This window comes from Mustelus asterias, chromosome 1, assembly GCF_964213995.1.
Source record: "Mustelus asterias chromosome 1, sMusAst1.hap1.1, whole genome shotgun sequence".
Lineage (NCBI taxonomy): Eukaryota > Metazoa > Chordata > Chondrichthyes > Carcharhiniformes > Triakidae > Mustelus > Mustelus asterias.
This window is the reverse complement of record NC_135801.1, coordinates 1,041,238-1,057,355: the sequence shown is the minus strand read 5'-3', so window position 1 is coordinate 1,057,355 and position 16,118 is coordinate 1,041,238.

Below are 16,118 nucleotides of genomic sequence, written 5' to 3'. Positions count from 1 at the left end.
ATAACCTCATTGTTTGGTATTATTTTAATTACCTGCATGGTAATTTTAAAAATCTAATGCTAAAAACCCATCTGGGAAGTAACGTAATAAAAATGGCAAAGGGTATTAAACTGTCAAAAATATTGTAAATATCAAAAATTGAAGAGTTCAAAATGTAGTTAGAGACTGCCAAGCCAATATAAAAACGAGACTGCAATATATCGATTAATAATACTAGTCTGTGTGAAAAACTGATTTGTTTCCAGTTACTTGTTGTCTTTCAGTGAATGCTGTTACCGTTTCTCATTCTTCTCTGAACAGAACTATGCTAACCACATTAAATTTACAAATAAGAGTTAAGGTTAAACTGTAGCTCAAACCTTTGTTGTGTCCTGAATTGAAATGTCTGATACATCTTCAATTGCTTTATCCACCGTCTGTCAACAAGCATTTCATTCATTCCTTTTTGAAATGATTTAGGCAAATCTTATTGGTGCTTCTCGTGATTCTTCAGAGCTTTTGTGTGTTTTGTGTGAATTGGTGAATTTTGTCATGTGAAGGATTCTATCCTGCTTCGAGCAACAGGCAATGTGTGTACTGTCCTAGTAGCAACTTAACTAAAGACTTTATGACTGAATATTATGTTGACTTTAGCAGCTGTGACATCACTGCATGCTGTTTATATAGAATTTATTGTAATGTCCATGTACAGTGAAATAATTCAAATAAAGTGACTTCACCTCAAATTGTATCTCACCACTGTGTTTTAATTTGAACATTTTGGTGGGGGGCTCTCGAGCGTGTGGGAACGGGGGGGGGGGGGAGGTGGGGGGCGGGGGGGAGGTGGGCGGGGGGGGGGAGGTGGTGGGCGGGGGGGGGGGAGGTGGGGGGCGGGGGGGGGGAGGTGGGCGGGCGGGGGGAGGTGGGCGGGGGGGGTGGGCGGGGGGGGTGGGCGGGGGGGGGGGAGGTGGGGGGCGGGGGGGGGTGGGCGGGGGGGGTGGGCGGGGGGGGGTGGGCGGGGGGGGTGGGCGGGGGGCGGGGGGGGGGAGGTGGGGGGGGGGGGGAGGTGGGCGGGGGGGGTGGGCGGGGGGGGTGGGCGGGGGGGGTGGGCGGGGGGGCGGGGGGGGGGAGGGGGGTGGGCGGGGGGGAGGTGGGCGGGGGGGGTGGGCGGGGGGGGTGGGCGGGGGGGGAGGGGGGTGGGCGGGGGGGAGGTGGGCGGGGGGGGGTGGGCGGGGGGGGGTGGGCGGGGGGGGTGGGCGGGGGGGGGGGGGGGGGGTGGGCGGGGGGGGGGGGTGCTAAAGATCTGACAAACCCCAGAAATCACAAATTGCACTGGCGAGATCACGATTTCTGATTTTCACACCAACGTAATAACAGGTGCAAACCTGATTTTACTATGTTTTAATAACTTTTAATATCATTAGATACCCCCTCGCCATATATTCCCCACCCCCCGGTGCATTTTTAACCCAGATGTGAGCCAGTCGTAGGGATCCCTCCGAGGATGTAAAGGTGAGTATAGCCTCCAGGGGAGAAGAAACATGGCCAGGGGCAGTGCCCTGACACTGTCCCCAGACACTGTCCCCTGGCACTGCCCCCCTGACACTGTCCCCAGACACTGTCCCCTGGCACTGCCCCCTGACACTGTCCCCTGACACTGTCCCCTGGCACTGTCCCCTGGCACTGCCCCCTGACACTGTCCCCTGACACTGTCCCCTGGCACTGCCCCCTGGCACTGTCCCCAGACACTGTCCCCTGACACTGTCCCCTGACACTGTCCCCTGACACTGTCCCCTGACACTGTCCCCTGACACTGTCCCCTGACACTGCCCCCTGACACTGTCCCCTGGCACTGTCCCCAGACACTGTCCCCTGACACTGTCCCCTGGCACTGTCCCCAGACACTGTCCCCTGACACTGTCCCCTGACACTGTCCCCTGACACTGCCCCCTGACACTGTCCCCTGGCACTGCCCCCTGACACTGTCCCCTGGCACTGCCCCTGGCACTGTCCCCTGACACTGTCCCCTGACACTGTCCCCTGACACTGTCCCCTGGCACTGCCCCCTGGCACTGCCCCCTGACACTGTCCCCTGACACTGCCCCCTGGCACTGTCCCCTGGCACTGCTCCCTGACACTGCCCCCTGACACTGTCCCCTGACACTGTCCCCTGACACTGTCCCCTGACACTGTCCCCTGGCACTGCCCCCTGACACTGTCCCCTGGCACTGCTCCCTGACACTGTCCCCTGGCACTGCTCCCTGACACTGCTCCCTGACACTGCCCCCTGACACTGTCCCCTGACACTGTCCCCTGGCACTGCCCCCTGACACTGTCCCCTGGCACTGCCCCCTGACACTGCCCCCAGCACAGGTTGACGCTGTTAGGTTGGCATGGTGCCAGCTTGGCAGTGCCATCCTGTGCCGGGGGCAGTGCCTGGCGTGGACTTTAGTGGGAGCCTCATGGGGGTTGGGGGTAGTCATTTATTTGTGGTTTGGGGGGATGGAGGAGCGGACATCGAAGCAGTGCCAAGGGGTGGGGCCATTATGGTGGCAGGGTTTAAGGGGATCGGCTGGGGGTGGGAGGGGAGTTGCACTCCCTGCAATTGAGGATCAGCCAAAGCAGCGATCAACCGAGCCGGGAGAGGGTGGGGGAGGGGGAAATGAGCCAGTCTAGGGAGGTGGGGGGAGCAGCTCACTCTACAATCGGGATTCGGCCGCGGATGGTGCAGGTTGGGGGGGGGGGGGGGCAATATCCAGTGGGATGGGGGGTGGGGGGAGATCGATCAGCTGGGGAGGCCAGTGATCAGAGGGGGGCCGGTGCAGGCAATATCCGGGGATGTGGGGAGGGGGGTGGGGGGGGCGGGGACTGACGATCTCTCTGTCCTGTTGCACAAAACACAAAGATCTGCGCATGCACGATAGCACCCTCTAGTGTAAGCAGCCAGCTTTCCAGCTACTCCCCCTACTGGCGTGAATCAAACTATATGATCGTATCTGAAAACTCGCTGAAAGTGGGTGCGATTCTCTTTGATTTTCACTCTCGTTCGGCACTTAGAATGTTTTTGGTAAGATTGCCTCTACATCTTTCTTCTTAGGTCCAAAGTGCAGGATAGAGAAACATTAAGGTGACTTTATGCCAAAGAGACACAGCATTAATGTGGTACGTTTGAATTTCAGGTGTGTACAGCAAGTACCATGTTAAAATTTACACAGCCAGAGGCAATGTCTTGTATTGATATATTCCCATCATAACAGTATTGATTTAATCTGAATGATGACACCTTGTTTCCATCCAGGGCGCTCACAGTGAAGTGATGAGTGATCAAAGAATCAGAGGGATAAATAGATAATTCTTTTAGCATGCAGCGAGTTGCTGTGATCTAGAATGTGCTGCCTGAAAGGGTGGTGGAAGATAATTTAATAGTAACTTTCAAAAACTACAAGATGTACTGCAACAACAGTCAAGACTCCTTCAGCAGCATCTTCCAAATCCAAAACCACTGAGGAGCTCAAGGGCAGCAGATACCTGGGAACACCACCATTGCAAATTCCCCTCCAAGCCATTTAGCATCCTGACTTGGAAATATTTTGCTGTTCCTTCACTGTCGCTGGTTCAAAATCCTGGAACCCCTCCCTAACAGCATCGTGGGTGTACCTACACCTCAGGGACTGCAGCGGTTCAAAAAGGCAGCTCACCACCACCTTCTCAAAGACAACGATAGGGTGGACAATAAGTGCTGGCCTAGCCAGCAAAGCTTACATAATAAACAGAAACATGAGCAGAAAGTATTTAAGGGCTATGGATAAAGAGCATGGGGAACTGGATTAATGGATAGTTCTTTCAAAGAGTGACACAGGACGCAGGGCCGAATGGCTTCCTTTAGTGCTGTATGATTCTGGTCAGATGCATGATGAAGGAATCTCATCGTTAGATTGTGGCACTCATGTACTAACTTCCCAAAAATCAGTGAAACAGAACTGACTTCATTTTACTTACTCATCTCAATAGCAGTAAAATGTTAAGTACAAAAACAGGTACATGAGAAAACCTGAAATGGAAGCAGGAATGCAATCAGTGAGAAGGAAATAGTATAAAGTGCCTCTCTCAATCCCTCAGGAGCTGCTGGTCTCCTGAGGGATAGTGAAGAAAGACATGGAGCTCCAGATTTAGAAACATAGAAAGTAGCAGGCAGGAGGAGGCCATTCGGCCCTTTGACCCTGCTTTATCATCCAATGTGATCATGGCTAATGCTCTAACTCAGCGCTGCCTCTCTCCCAATACCCCTTAACATCTTTAGCATCCAGAAATCTATTTCCTTTTTAAATATATTCAGTGATTTGGCCTCCACAATCTTCTGTGGTAGAGAATTCCACAGTTTCACCACCACCTGAGTGAAGATGTTTTTCATCATCTAAGTCCTAAATGGCATTCCCTGTACCCTGAGATTGGGACTCTTTGTTCTCGACCCCCAGCCAGGTGCAACATCCATGCATTCAGTATGTCCAACCCTGTCGGAATTTTATACGTTTCAATGAGGTCCCCTCTCATTCTTCTAAATTCCAGTGAGTACAGGCCCAGCCAATCCAATCTCCCCTCATACAATAATCCTGCCATCCCAGGAATCAGTCTGGTGAACCTTCCCTGCACTCCTTCTGTGGCAAGTGTATCCTTTCTTAGATAAGGAGACTAAAACCGCGCACAATACTCCAGGAGTGGTCTCACCAAGGCACTGTACAGCTACAGCAAGGCATCCTTGCTCCTGTATTAAAATCCTCTTGCAATGAAGCCCAGCATTCCAGTTGCCTTCCGAACTGCTTGCTGCACCTGCACGCCTGCTTTTAGTGTCTGGTGTACTGGGACACCCATGTCCCTTTAAACTTCAACATTTCCTAATCTATCACTATTTAAATAATACTCTGCCATTCTGTTTATCTATCTGAAGTGGATAACTTCACATCTATCCATGTTATACTGAATCTAACATGTATTTGTCCACTCACGACTTCTCCAAAGCACATTGAAGCCTCTTAACATCCTCCTCACCACTCACATTCTCGACTAAGAACGTAAGGGCAGCACGGTAGCACAGTGGTTAGCACTGCTGCTTCACAGCTCCAGGGACCTGGGTTCGATTCCCGGCTCGGGTCACTGTCTGTGTGGAGTTTGCACATCCTCCTCGTGTCTCCGTGGGTTTCCTCCGGGTGCCCCGGTTTCCTCCCACAGTCCAAAGATGTGTGGGTTAGGTTGATTGACTATGCTAAAATTGCCCCTTAGTATCCTGAGATGCGTAGATTAGAGGGATTAGAGGGATTAGCGGGTAAATGTGTAGGGATATGAGGGTAGGGCCTGGGTGGGATTATGGTCGGTGCAGACTCGATGGGCCATCTCCCCTCTTTCTGCACTGTAGGGTTTCTATGATTCTAAGAAGCAGGAGTAGGCATTTGGCCCCTCAAGCCGGCTCCGCCATTCAATAAGATCATGGCTGACCCACTCACCATAGCCCTTAATTCCTTTACTGTTCAAAAATTTATCTTTGCCTTAAAAACATTCAACAAGGTAGCCTTAACTGCTTCACTGGGCAGGGAATTCCACAGATTCAGAACCCTTTGAGAAGTTCCTCCTCAACTCTGTCCTAAATCTACTCCCTCTTATTTTGAGGCCATGCCCCCTAGTTCTGGTTTCACCCGCCAGTGGAAACAACCTCCCTGCTTCTATGTTATCTATTCCCTAAATAATTTTATATGTTTCTATAAGATCTCCCCTCATTCTTCTAAATTCCAATGAGTATTTAGTTTTGTGACATTAGCAAACCTGGTAATGTTACGTTTGGTTCCATCACAATTGGTATATGTTATGAATAACTGGGGCCCAAGCACCGATCCCTGCGGGACCCCTGTAGTCACCTCCTGGCACTCTGAAAAGGTCCCATTTATTCCTACTCTCTGTTTCTTGCCTACTAACCAATTCTCAATCCATGCCAATATATTATCCCCAATCCATGTGCTTTAACTTTCCACACTAACCTCTTGTGTGGGATTTTATCAAACGCATTCTGCAAATCCAAATACACCATAGAACCATAGAACCATAGAAAATTACAGCTCAGAAACAGGCCTTTTGGCCCTTCTTGTCTGTGCCGAACCATTTTATGCCTCGTCCCACTGACCTGCACTTGGACCATATCCCTCCACACCCCTCTCATCCATGAACCCGTCCAAGTTTTTCTTAAATGTTAAAAGTGACCCCGCATTTACCACTTTATCCGGCAGCTCATTCCACACTCCCACCACTCTCTGCGTGAAGAAGCCCCCCCTAATATTCCCTTTAAACTTTTCTCCTTTCACCCTTAACCCATGCCCTCTGGTTTTTTTCTCCCCGAGCCTCAGCGGAAAAAGCCTGCTTGCATTCACTCTATCTATACCCATCAAAATCTTATACACCTCTATCAAATCTCCCTTCAATCTTCTACGCTCCAGGGAATAAAATCCCAACCTATTCAATCTCTCTCTGTAACTCAGCTTCTCAAGTCCCGGCAACATCCTTGTGAACCTTCTCTGCACTCTTTCAATCTTATTTACATCCTTCCTGTAACTAGGTGACCAAAACTGTACACAATACTCCAAACTCGGCCTCACCAATGCCTTATATAACCTTACCATAACACTCCAACTTTTATACTCGATACTCTGATTTATAAAGGCCAATGTACCAAAGGCACTCTTTACGACTCTGTCCACCTGTGACGTCACTTTTAGGGAATTCTGTACCTGTATTCCCAGATCCCTCTGTTCAACTGCACTCTTCAGAGTCCTACCATTTACCCTGTACGTTCTTCTTTGGTTTGTCCTTCCAAAGTGCAATATCTCACACTTGTCTGCGTTAAATTCCATTTGCCATTTTTCAGCCCATTTTCTAGTTGGTCCAAATCCCTCTGCAAGCTTTGAAAATCTTCCTCACTGTCCACTACACCTCCAATCTTTGTATCATCAGCAAACTTGCTGATCCAATTGACCACATTATCATCCAGATCATTGATATAGATGACAAACAACAATGGACCCAACACCGATCCCTGCGGCACACCACTAGTCACAGGCCTCCACTCAGAGAAGCAATCCTCCACAACCACTCTCTGGCTTCTTCCATTGAGCCAGTGTCTAATCCTATTTACTACCTCCCCATGTATACCTAGCGACTGAACCTTCCTAACTAACCTCCCATGAGGGACCTTGTCAAAGGCCTTGCTGAAATCCAGGTAGACAACATCCACCGCCTTCCCTTCATCCACTTTCCTGGTAACCTCCTCGAAAAATTCTAATAGATTGGTCAAACATGACCTACCACGCACAAAGCCATGTTGACTCTCCCTAATAAGTCCCTGTCTATCCAAATATTTGTAGATCCTATCCCTTATCACACCTTCCAATAACTTGCCCACCACCGACGTCAAACTTACTGGCCGATAATTTCCCGGATTTCTTTTGGAACCTTTTTTAAACAACGGAACAACATGAGCCACCCTCCAATCATCCAGCACCTCCCCCGTGAATACTGACATTTTAAATATGTCTGCCAGGGCCCCTGCAAGTTCAACACTAGCTTCCCTCAAGGTCCGTGGGAATACCCTGTCCGGTCCTGGCGATTTATCCACTCTGATTTGCCTCAAGACAGCGAGCACCTCCTCCCCTTTAATCTGTAAAGGTTCCATGACCTCCCTACCTGTTTGCCCTATTTCCGTAGACTCCATGCCCGTTTCCTCAGTAAATACGGATGCAAAAAAACCATTTAGTATCTCCCCCATCTCTTTTGGTTCCATACACAGTCTACCATTCTGGTCTTCAAGAGGACCAATTTTATCCCTCACTATCCTTTTGCTCCTAACATACCTATAGAAGCTCTTTGGATTTTCCTTCACTCTGTCTGCCAAAGCAACCTCATGTCTTCTTTTAGCCCTCCTGATTTCCCTCTTAAGATGCATTGTGTTGCGGGCTTAGATGTCAGCCTTTTAATTCATCGCAACTTTATCCTTCGAGTAACCAGACAAGACACAGAGTTCTCTTAAACAGCTGTTTTAACACAAGCTTTAATAAGGATGCTGGTAAGCCACAGTTCACATCCCTGTAGCTAGCCAGTTCACATCCCTGTAGCTAGCCAGAATGGCGTATTCCAAGATACAAAGGCAATTAACATTTTCAAAATCAATTACAAGTAATTAGTATAAACCAATCACAATCACTTTATGTTTGCTTCATTGTAATATCCAATCAATGTGAAAACTTCATAGTACCGCTCGTTTCTGTATCTGTGGATCACTCCCATTTTCCAGTTACAGATGTCTGATTTATGTGCTTTGCCAGACTAATGGCCTTGGTGTCTGTCTGTGACGGCTCTTATAAGACCTTTGTTTTTCAGGCTGTGAGATTCTTAAACTTGTGTGACTATTAACCCTTTCGCATTGGTTCACCGTTATCTATTCTGCTAGTTACATCCTCAAAAAAAAACTCCAATGGGTTTGTCAAACATTATTTCTCTTGAATATATCTAATCCCATTGATAATTTCTCCCACCCTCCTTTTTAAATAGTGGGGTTACATTTGCCACTCTCCAATCTGCTCCAGAATCTACAGAAATTTGGAAGTTGACAGCCAATGCATCCATATTTTCATGGCCACCTCCTTTAGTGCCTTGGGATGGCGATTATCGGACTCTGGCAATTTATTGCCTTTCAGTCCCATTAATTTCTACTAATTTCCTTCAATTCATCTTTCTCTCTCTTGGTTCTAGGAAGTTATTCGAATCTTCCTCCCTGAAGACAAAACTAAAGTAATTGTTCTGCCTTTTCCTTGTTCTCCATTATAAATTAGCCCATTTCGTACTGTAAGGGGCATAAATTTGTCTTCACCAATCTTTTTTTTATATACTTACAGAAGCTTTTACAGTCGGCTTTTCTGTTCCTTGCAAGTTAATTTGCAGGTGAAAAAAAGCAAATTACTGCGGATGCTGGAATCTGAAACCAAAAGAGAAAATGCTGGAAAATCTCAGCAGGTCTGGTCTAATGCTGGAAAATCTCAGCAGGTCTGTAAGGAGAGAAAAGAGCTGATGTTTTGAGCCCAGATGACCCTTTGTCAAAGCCCAAGGAAGTAAACCACGCAACACAAGAATGAAACTCAGTGAGTTTAAACACGAATGAACAGGGCAATGTGTCAGAATGGATCTGCAGTGGGCAATTCACAGCTCATCAATGAACAGCACAAAGCACATTTGAGGCCAAGGTGGAACGGGTTGTTTAGTTGGATGGCAAGATTAATGATTGTGAAAAGTATTGCAAACCAAGCAATGATCTGACTGTGGGAGTTGGTAAAGTGATTGCAAATTGGATAATGTTTTGATAATTCTGCTGAACCATCTTCTATTATTGCCTCTGGCAGGGAATTCAACAGCAATTTAGATGAGGGAAGGCACTTAAGTCTGATTGGAACCATTGGTTTTGTCAAACCAACATGCTCTAAAATGTATCAGCATTGATGAAATCTCAGGACACAAAACTGAACCTTGTACCTGGTTTCTGAATATTACAAATGTGTCTGGTATAAATTTCAAAAGTCAAAATCATTTTAGCTCAGTTGGCTGGACAGCTGGTTTGTGATGCAGGGCGAAGCCAACAGCGTGGGTTTAATTCCTGTACCGGCTCAGGGTATTCATGCAGGTCAAGGAGGGATCAAATTGAAAGAAAATGCACACAATGTGGCAAAGATTAGTGGGAACCCAGAGGATTGGGAAATCTTTAAAGGTCAGCAGAAAGCCACGAAAAAAGCTATAAAGAAAAGTAAGATGGATTATGATGGATTAGCTCAGAATATAAAAGCAGATGACAAAGGTTTCTACAAATATATGAAACAAAAAAGAGTGGCTAAAGTAAACATAATGCAGGCAAATAAAGCAGCAGCCCTTTAAACACCGCTGAGAATGGGCATCTCCTGACTGGAACAGCCAGAAGCTTGTGGAAATGGTGTCAGCAGCACAGGTAGATGATGTCTGCTACCCTGATAAAATCCCTGATTTAATTCAACTCCTTCCTGTTTGGCAGGAGGGCTGTTGCTTAAATTTAAACTCACCTAAAACTCCGATGACTAACTGAACACTCTCCATGTGATAATTGAATCTCTATTCAGGGCATCACTGGGACAAACCACTGGGATTCAGGGTTCAGCAAAAACAGTGACCCCATGTGTGACAGGACTAAAGTATTCGTCTAAATTATACAAATTCAGAGAACTGTTTAATAATTCAGCATGAGGCTGGACAGTTAGTGGATAAACCACAGCCTGACTGTTCAGTAAAAGGCCACCTGACTGATGATTTCAATGTTTACTTTGAAATCAGCATCAGATTGGTAGACAATTAACAGTTAGTAGCCTAAAGATAGCACTCACATTGAAAGGAAAGCGGGAACCAGAATTGAAGCATATGGCATCACTTTACGTGATGTTAGGCGTTGATCAGACCATTTAAATTTGCCAGCTTCCTGTTGACTGTACAAATTAAATGGATCTGGACTCACGAGCCTTGGTGCAATAATCTAAACAGTGACAGAGCGAGTTATTCGGGGGGGTGCGGGGGTGGGGGGTGGGGGGGGGTTATTTTTCCCTGGGAGTAAAATGTAAGATAGAAAACGGTTTGAGTAAACTACTGCAGAATAAATGTCTGATCATAAGCTTCCTTGTTTTAAACAGTCTCCCAAATCCATGATTAATATTCAATCATAAATAAAATACTGAAAGGCAAAGTGAAACCAGAAAATATGTGAATTATTCATTCCGCTGGGGATTTGCTCTGATAAAATAGAGAGACATTGATGAATTATTTTGCAGGGAAAACCGGAGGAATTGATTACTTTTAAAAATTAGTTTTTAAGCAGTGCGGTGCAGAGCAAGATCACTTCCAGCCAGATATTCCTTAAATCAAATGCTGTTTCCGAAATTTTGATTTGATTTGATTTATTATTGTCACATGTATTAACATACAGTGAAAAGTATTGTTTCTTGCGCGCTATACAGACAAAGCATACCGTTCATAGAGAAGGAAAGGAGAGAGTGCAGAATGTAGTGTTACAGTCATAGCTAGGGTGTAGAGAAAGATCAACTTAACGCAAGGTAGGTCCATTCAAAAGTCTGACAGTAGCAGGGAAGAAGCTGTTCTTGAGTCAGTTGGTACGTGACCTCAGACTTTTATATCTTTTTCCCGAAGGAAGAAGGTAGAAGAGAGAATGACTGGGGTGTGTGGGGTCCTTGATTATGCTGGCTGCTTTTCCAAGGCAGTGGGAAGTGTAGACAGTGTTAATGGATGGGATGCTGGTTTGCGTGATGGACCCTTTGTAGTTTGTTGCGGTCTTGGATAGACCAGGAGCCATACCAAGCTGTGATACAACCAGAAAGAATGCTTTCTATGGTGCATCTATAAAGGTTGGTGAGAGCCATAGTGGACATGCCAAATTTCCTTAGTCTTCTGAGAAAGTAGAGGTGTTGGTGGGCTTTCTTAACGATAGTGTCAGCATGGGGGGGACCAGTCCAGATTGTTGGTGATCTGGATACCTAAATACTTGAAGTTCTCGACCATTTCTACTTCATCCCCATTGATGTAGTCAGGGGCGTGTCCTCCACCATGCATCCTGAAGTCGATGACTATCTCCTTCGTTTTGTTGACATTGGGGGAGAGATTATTGTCGCCGCACCAGTTCACCAGATTCTCTGTCCCCTTCCTGTACTCAATCTCGTCATTGTTTGAGATCCGACCCACTATGATGGTGTCATCAGCAAACTTGGAAATCGAGTTGGAGGGGAATTTGACTGCACAGCCATAGGTGTATAAGGAGTATAGTAGGGGGCTGAGGACACAGCCTTGTGGGGCACCAATGTTGAGGAGGTATTGTTGCCTATCCTTACAGAAATAGTTGTAAGACCACTCTAGTAATTCCAGTGACAGTTTCATGTTCCAGTCCTTAAAGAAAAGATTCTTCAAGGAGATGATAGGTTGGTTGCATTTTCTTCAACTTCAACTGAGAGAAAACCTGCATATAGCATTAAAACAAACAGAGTTCCTATGGATATATAATCAGTTCAGTTGTAGGAGACAGAGGGTGATGACAGAAGGCTGCTTTAGTGACTGAAAGCCAGTGTCCAGTGGCGTACCACAGGAATCGGTGCTGGGCCCCCGATTATTTGTCATTTATATAAATGACATTGATGACTATGCGGGGGTCGGATTAGTACATTTGCGGATGACACAAAGATTGGCCGGATGGTGCACAGTGAGGCAGAGTGTCTTGGGCTACGAGAAGATACAGACAGAATGGTCAAATGGTGATGACTTTAATACTCTGTTATAAAACAAACAGATGCACAAACTGAAACTATAGCAAAGAATTGCAAAGATGTGAGTTCTGAGTCCCAGTTCGAGCAGACAATGCAGAGCTTACTGCAATCACACTCAATTTAAGACAGTCATCAGCCACTGATTATTGGTTCCTGAAATGAATCATTTTATCATCTAATCAAAATCAAGTTTCAGAATAATGTTTTCTACTTAAAGCAAAAAACTCAATTTTGTTGCTTTTATATTTATCTGCGATACACGGTTTAATTTAATGTGTAATAAGACGCAACTCTGCTGTTACATTTGTATATAATGCTACACATTAATGAGATGTAAATAGGACAGAAATTGGATTTAAATATATCCTGATTACTCAATGACACCATTACTAAGGGATAAAATATTATCAGGCTCTCAAGCTTGGCTCTGTCAAATGGAAGGTAGTGAAGCAGAGATGTCCAGGAATGAGAGATCTGATTTTTAATGTGGAACTCTAAAATGGGGAACAGTAACCTACTTTCTGACTAATTGAGGGCCAATGGGGATTTGTAAAGGGCACCTCCACTTTCACTAATTTAATTGAATTCTTCAAGGAAATTATTAAAGAGAATGTAACTGATATAATAATTTCCGACTTTCAAGGAGGACTCCACAAAGTGAATATTTAGGTCTGCGCTAACGAACAGGAGTTTGGAACATAATGAGCTGAAGAGTCAGGTGTAACGCCCAATCTCAGCAAGCACTGCAATCGCTGCTAAATTTGTAGGCATATCATAGGTGGAAATCGCCAGACTCCAGTCTGTAACCCATTCCAATCACCCTCGAGGGACCACCTCTATCACTGAGGTAGCTGCCCCAGCAGTTCCCCTGGGATAACACTAACCCGAGGAGCTTGAGCAACCTCTGTAGATTCCCAGGCCTGGGCCTGAGCACTGCCTGCAAATCACCACTTGTGCCATAAAGGACTAATTTTAGACCATCTTCTTATGTAGAGTTATTATTAATACAAGAACGCATTACCACAAGCAACTTTAGAAACAAGTTCATCACAGCATTTAAAACTGAAAATGTGTACCTGAAGAAATGTTCCCATTTCTACTGCACATTTCACAAGCTCAGGACATTCTATAACATTTTACACCAATTCATTATTTTCAATCACTGCTGGGATATAAAAAACAGTCAATTTATGCACAGCAAGATCTTACAAGGAGCTTTGATAATAACCAGGTTGTGTGTTCTTAACATTGGTTGAAGAATAAATATAGACCAGGCTACAAAATAAAAAAATACTCCCAGTATCAAAAGAGAAATCTTTATTAATCCAGAAAGAGTCAATATTCCTACCATTGCAAAATCAAGTTGTTTCCTAAATTAACCCTCACAATTTAATATAAGGTTGCTTTCCGATCCTAGCTTTTCTATAATATTTCTTATTTCATCTCCATAATAAGGACATTATGAGAACAGATATAGCCTTGATCATGATGTAGTATCAGGTCTGGATGGGATATTAGGAATAGCAAGATACATGGTGGGTGTATTTTGTAGGCCCCTAACAATAGTCAAATCATTGGGCAGAGCATTAAACAATATAATACTGTAGCCTGTAACAAAGGAATTGTAATAATGGTGAGGGTTTTTAGTCTCCATATATACTGGGACAATCAAAGAACAAAGAACAGTACAGCACAGGAAACAGGCCCTTCGAACCTCCAAGCCTGTGCCGCTCATTGGTCCAACTAGAAATAGTTTGTATCCCTCCATTCCCAGGCTGCTCATGTGACTATCCAGGTAAGACTTACACGATGTCAGCGTGTCTGCCTCCACCACCCTACTTGGCAGCGCATTCCAGGCCCTCACCACTCTCTGTGTAAAAAACGTCCCTCTGATATCTGAGTTATACCTCGCCCCTCTCAGCTTGAGCCCGTGACTCCTTGTGATCATCACCTCCGACCTGGGAAAAAGCTTCCCACTGTTCACCCTATCTATACCCTTCATAATCTTGTACACCTCTATTAGATCTCCCCTCATTCTCCGTCTTTCCAGGGAGAACAAGCCCAGTTTACCCAATCTCTCCTCATAGCTAAGACCCTCCATACCAGGCAACATCCTGGTAAACCTTCTCTGCACTCTCTCTAAAGCCTCCACGTCCTTCTGGTAGTGCGGCGACCAGAACTGGACGCAGTACTCCAAATGTGGCCTAACCAGCATTCTATACAGCTGCAACATCAGACTCCAGCTTTTATACTCTATACCCCATCCTATAAAGGCAAGCATACCATATGCCTTCTTCACCACCTTCTCCACCTGTGTTGCCACCTTCAAGGATTTGTGGACTTGCACACCTAGGTCCCTCTGTGTTTCTATACTCTTGATGGCTCTGCCATTTATTGTATAACTCCCCCCTACATTAGTTCTTCCAAAATGCATCACTTCGCATTTATCTGGATTAAATTCCATCTGCCATTTCTCTGCCCAATTTTCAAGCCTATCTATATCCTGCTGTATTGTCCGACAATGTTCATCGCTATCCGCAAGTCCAGCCATCTTCATGTCATCCGCAAACTTGCTGATAACACCAGTTACACCTTCTTCCAAATCATTTATATAAATCACAAATAGCAGAGGTCCCAGTACAGAGCCCTGCGGAACACCACTGGTCACAGACCTCCAGCCGGAAAAAGACCCTTCGACTGCTACCCTCTGTCTCCTGTGGCCAAGCCAGTTCTCCACCCATCTCGGCACCTCTCCTTGTATCCCATGAGCCTTAACCTTCTTAACCAACCTGCCATGTGGGACTTTGTCAAATGCCTTACTCAAATCCATATAGACGACATCCATGGCCCTTCCTTCATCAACCGTTTTTGTCACTTCCTCAAAAAATTTGTAAGGCACGACCTCCCTCTTACAAAACCATGCTGTCCGTCACTAATGAGATTGTTCCGTTCTAAATGTGCATACATCCTGTCTCTAAGAATCCTCTCCAACAACTTCCCTACCACGGACGTCAAGCTCACTGGCCTATAATTATCCGGGTTATCCCTGCTACCCTTCTTAAATAACGGTACCACATTCGCTATCCTCCAATCCTCAGGGACCTCACCTGTGTCCAATGAAGAGACAAAGATTTCCGTCAGAGGCCCAGCAATTACATCTCTTGTCTCCCTGAGCAGTCTAGGATAGATATTGGCAAGAGTGATCTAGAAGGTGAGTTTGTAGAATATTTTTGTAAGTTTCTTGGAGCAATACACAGAGGAACCAACTAGGAATAAAGTTATCTTAGTTCTAGTGTTGGGTAATAAAGCAGGGCTAAGTAGGAATGTCATAGTAAAAACTCCACTGAGAAATGAGAAATAGTAATCATAATACCATTCAATTCCATGTTCAGTGTGAAAGTAACCTCCCCGTGGGAGCGAGTCCCACATTCTCCCCACTCCCCGTGGGAACGAGTCCCACATTCTCCCCACTCCCTGTGGGAGCAAGTTCCACATTCTCCCTACTCCCTGTGGGATCGAGCCCCACATTCTCCCCACTCCCCGTGGGAGCGAGTTCCACATTCTCCCCACTCCCTGTGGGAGCGAATCCCACATTCTCCCCACTCCCCGTGGGAGCGAGTCCCACATTCTCCCCACTCCCTGTGGGAGCGAGTCCCACATTCTCCCCACTCCCCGTGGGAGCGAGTCCCACATTCTCCCCACTCCCCGTGGGAGCGAGTCCCACATTCTCCCCACTCCCTGTGGGAGCGAGTCCCACATTCTCCC